Below are 5,345 nucleotides of genomic sequence, written 5' to 3'. Positions count from 1 at the left end.
CTTTTTGTGCGCTCTCCTTTGAAAATTAGAAACATCGAGCTAATAATTTTATCAATTTGTGGTGAATCCTGGACGTTAGGACCACGCTTTTCTACGATCAACAGTCTTTTGGAGAAACGATGATTTAAGGTAAGCAGCACAAACCTTTTTCACGGTGGAATTTGAACGAGTGTGACGTCTGCTGAAGTCGGTTGGATTTTAGCTTTTTTTACATCTTTGACTTCAGTTCGATTGACTGTAATTTTAATGCGGTGTTTTGTACTTGTCCAGACCATGTTAAGGGAAGTTTTTAGTCCATTTTGCAGCAATGCACTGCCGTTGAAAATTATTTTTAATCATTAAAGTTGGATGGAAATAAAGCAAGTGGATCAAAACATTTGCTTCATGAGAGGTTTTGTCTTTTTCACTTAAAGTATTTTGTGGCTTTGTACAAGAGCGAACACACACAACGTACAACAAAGGGAGCAGGATGGGAGAGGGAAGCACAAAACAGTGGGGAATAGACACGCGAGGAGATCTGTGGAAGGGAGAGGGATTGGGCGGGGTGCATGGGGTAAACAAGATGGACACTGCGGGGACTTTCAGGAAGGAAAGCAGGGAATATGAAGGAAGTGGGTTTAGGGTGGATTAATGGGGGTAGAAAAGATCATGGTTTTAGATGGGGGGAAGATGAGAGATGGTGGTGAACAGCTGTTTTGAAGACTTGGAAGAGTGGGATTGAAGAGTGTCAGAGTTTTTCCAAAGGTGGAAAAAAGAAAGAGTGAAGGTGAGCAGTGATTCGTGATTTTGGTAGTTTTACCAGAAATGGGTTGCTGGCAGACCTTGAGCACCCTGCAGAAATATGAAGGGGGGGGGACAGATAGCAGACAAAGCAGGGGTGGGGGTCAGGCCAGAGATGAGAGAGTCGAAGACAGAGAGACCACCGACCTGCCTGCAGTGAGAGTGAGAGACCCAAAGACAGCATCATCGCGGGAGATACCTATGATCCTAAATGCCTTGGTTTCCACAGCGTGAAGCCGAGAAAGGTGAGAGGCGGGAGCACCAGCCCAGAGGGGAGAGCAGTACTCCATCAGGCTGTGGACGAAAACTTTGCATGTGGTCAGGAGCTCAGGTGTGCCAATGAAGGACTTTGCATGACAGAGGATGCCCAATTGGTGACTGGCTTTGGAGGCCAGGTTGGAGATGTGGCTTTCTCAGGAAATACCATGACAGATATTGAGGGTTGTAACAACATGTGGCTTTCCCAGGAAAGATCATGGCTTGGAGATATATCACAACACATCAGTCTTGTGATTTTATGGCACTTTTGAAATCATATAATCCACCCCAAATGATCAGTGCACAGAAACTGCAGGAGACTGGCATGTTCGGGCCAAACTAAAGTATATCGTGTGTATTCGAGATGAGGATTATAACCTGAAATAGCTCACAAAGATTCTAAAATCAGCTAAAAATACTTGGGAATGTACCAGAGAGAAAGGGCGGTTCCTCTGCACAACAAACGACTTGCAGAACTTTCTCAGCTCGCCGAATGTGCACCTGATGATATGACAAATTCCCAACTGGGTGGGCCAGTGGAAGGCCCAACTGCAGACGTGTTAAACAACCCCCTAACGGATCGCTACCAGCGAATGGACTGCATCTGGATTCGGTTCTTCTGAACACTGATGGGAAGGACATATCTGCAGCTTGTGAATGTACAGGATACGTTGATAATGATATTTCCTATTGGTTATGTTGGTAGCAGGGGGGATTCAGATCTACATTTATAACAGTTTATGAGGTCCGTAATAAATATATATGTTTTTGGTCAGTTGCGGGGCCACCAGAAAATCTATATTCGATTGTTGCAAAATAAGCCAGAAATAAGATAAAAGTCCCTGTAGTGTCCATCTTGTTTCCCCTGTGTACCCCAGCCCATCCCTCTCCTTTCCAGAGATCTCATGTCTCTGTTCTCCACTTTTTTTTTCCTTCCCTCTCCCACCCCTCTTGTCTCCAACTCCCATTGTGCGTTTCTGTTTGTTAGCTCTCATACGAGCCTCAACAGTGTATACAAAATAAAATAATAAATATTGATAAAAACGTGTGTGTGTGTGTGTGTGTGTGTGTGTGTGTGTTCCAGTGCAGACGCTAAAATCTACGTCAGGTAAGGAAGCATGCGCCAGAGCAGCGCGTTGCTGCGTCCACTTTCTACCGGTACTCCAGGGTCCTCTGTCTGGCCATCCCCCAGGCAGATGTCTGGCCCATCCCCATCTCCTTGTGCTGGTCAACCTGCTGTGACCACGGGACACGTGGTTGTCCCATTGGCCTCCTCCACTCATGAGGCTCCCTCACTGACAGAATCTGATGAGCAGGATCAGCATCAGGAAAACGAGCCACATGTCCATACAGCCGCAGCTGATGCTCACGGACTATGCAGGTAACAAATCACATTTGAGTCTCTCTCAGCAACTGCTCGTTTGACACAAAGTCTGACCAGTGATAGCCAAGGGTTCTCTGAAGAGACCTGGTACCAAAGGAATTGAGTCTCTGTCTCAGATCCCTGGTCAGAGTCCAAGTCTCACATCCATAAAGCAAGAGTGGAAGCACCAAGGACCTGAAAACTTGTACTTTTGTCCTCCCGCACAGGTACCGTCAGCGCCACACTCCATGATCCAGTGAATCCATCCCCAGGCCTGACCCAGATGTCTGTTGACCTCTGGCTCACAGTCAGCAGAGAGATGAATATCACTCCGAAGGCAAGTGAATCTCACCGTAACCTCAACATCGTCACCAGAAACAGGTACAGACAGGATAGCAGCATTCATGATGTCATTGAAAGCCTGGGTCTTAGTTTTGACCCAGGAAACCCATAATCCCAGCGGCTCCGACTCCTCATTCACCACCTCAAGTGCCCCCAAAAGGATATCTGAAGTCTCCACAAACATGACTGCATCATCTGCGAAATCAAGGTCAGAGATCGACATTCCCAAACGATGCATCGCAGCTTGATCTCTCTGACATCCTCCCAAGAATCCTGTCCATACAAGTGCTGAAAAGTGTGGTGGCCAGGACACACACCTGACGAACTCCAGTAACAATTGGAAATAAGTCAGAGATGGTACCTCCACATCTCACAGCACTCTCAGTACCAGAGGAGCGTTCAAACATCAGATCAATCAGTTTTGGTGGCACATCACGAAGACCAAGAATCCTCCAGAGGGCATCCCAATTCACTGAATCGAACGCTTTACAGAGATCACCACAAGCTGCAAGCAGCCCCTGCCGAGACTCGTCTGCGTTCTGTGAGGATCCGAAGAGCAAGGATACGGTCAATCGTTGACCTCTTTGGTGTAAAGCCTGACTGTGGATGCTGGTGCTCAAGCAGATGGTGGTGAATCATATGGAGAATTAGCTGAGCAAAGACCTTGCCTGGCACTGAGAGCAGCGTCACCCCTTGGTAGTTGTTGCAGTCTTGGTGATCACCCTTCCCTTTCCAGAGAAGGACAACAAGGCCCTTCTTCCAGTCAGTTAGGATGATGCCTGTGTTCCAGGCAGAGCAAAGAACTGCATGCGACGACACGAGTGCAGCATTTCCACCAGCCTTGAGAAGTTCGGCATGGATGCCACAGATCCCTGGAGCTTCACCGCAGCCTGTTTTTCCACAAGTGAAGGTGGACCAGAGTTGATTGGAGGGTCAGCAACAGGGATTGTAACACCCTTGATGTCCAACTCGACAACTGGTGGATCAGTCTGGTACAACCGCTCAAAGAAACTGGCCCAGTGGGTCTTCACTTCGGACTTATCTGTGAAGAGCCTACCACCCTCTGCTCTAACTGCAGTACGCCGAGGGATGGGCTTGGCCGAACGCGATGTGCGAATTCACCTGTAAGCAGGACGAGAATCACTTGACCACAAGTGATGCTCGACCCCCTCACAGATTCCTCGCACATAGGCCTCTGTGTCCACCCTTCATACATGTACAGTTTTATGTCTCAGCTCCCTGAACAGCTCAGCTCTGCCATTCAGCCTGGTCCTGCGACTCTGGTCAATGGTATCCAGTGCCTCTCGAGAGACAAAATTCTTCTTTGCCCTGCGGTTAGTTCCACGACTTCCACCTGCAACATCAAGGATGGTGGTCTTGAAGGCACTCCACAATTCTTGAGGATTTCCCAAAGCACCCACCCCCCAAATCTCTACTCAGCCTGTTCACAAACTCGTCAGCCACCCTCTCATCCTTGAGCTTGCCAACATCCAGCTTTGGCTGGGATGGTACCATTCTCCTGGATTTAAGGTGCAACTTAAGATTTGCTACAATAAACCGGTGGTCAGTACTGACGAACTGAGCACTCCGGTAGACCCTGCAGTTCTGGATCATCCTCCAGCGACCATCAACGAGGACATGGTCAATCTCCTTTGCCACACCGCCAGTATTGGAATACCAAGTCCAGCGATGAGCTTGTGGGCACTGAAACCATGAACCAGCCACCCTAAGTCCATGATGTCTTGCAAAGTTAAGGAACTTGGTGCTCTTCTGGTTCACAGTTCCAGACCCATGGGGACCAACATATCTCATAACCATCCCTATCAGTTCCAGTCGATGCATTGAAATCCCCAAAGACGAGAAGTGTATCTCGTCTGGGGCACTGATCAACCAGACTCGAGCATGGCATAGAATGCATCCTTCACGGTGAGATCACTTGCCTCAGTTGGAGCATAAATAGAGACCAGGGAAATAACACCTCAGCAGTGACGAATCCTTAGTCTCATAATACGCTTGTTGACCGGTGTGACCTCAATTTTCATTGGAGTCGACATATTGGGCACAGCTGCAGCAACTCCTTGAGTATGGTAACCATCAGATTGACCAGACCAATGGTAGGTGTAACCACCCACCATGATCTTGCCGCAATCTGGTCTCCGAACCTCAGAGAGTGCTGCAATACTGATGTCCAAACGCTTCAGCTGATGATAACAGAGACAGGTGATCATCCTCTCTCCTGGATAGGACATTCCAGGCACCCACCCGAAGGGACCGCCTCAGGTTATCCCAAGGAGACCGCTGTCTGTTGGACGATACCTCAACACCACTCCGCCACACTCTCCCGCAATCTTACCCGGGAATGTTACCCTGTGGTTTCCCTCCTATCATCAAAGTTTGGGGGTCCCCAAGGCTTTGCCCCCAATCCCGTCATCTGGTGAGCTGCCCTGCGAAGGGAAGCTGCACAGGAGGTGCTCTCATGGAGTAGGTTTTCAGATTTATTTTTGCTTTTGGTATGTTTTGCGGAATGAAATGTTTTACGGAGGCCAGAGTGCAAATCCTGCCACCAACCTCCGAATAAGTAACCTAACTGCTGGAGGATGTC

Source organism: Eptatretus burgeri, chromosome 3, assembly GCF_056783735.1.
Source record: "Eptatretus burgeri isolate ZD-2024b chromosome 3, Ebu_testis_v1, whole genome shotgun sequence".
Classification (NCBI taxonomy): domain Eukaryota; kingdom Metazoa; phylum Chordata; class Myxini; order Myxiniformes; family Myxinidae; genus Eptatretus; species Eptatretus burgeri.
Note: the sequence above shows the minus strand (reverse complement) of the source record.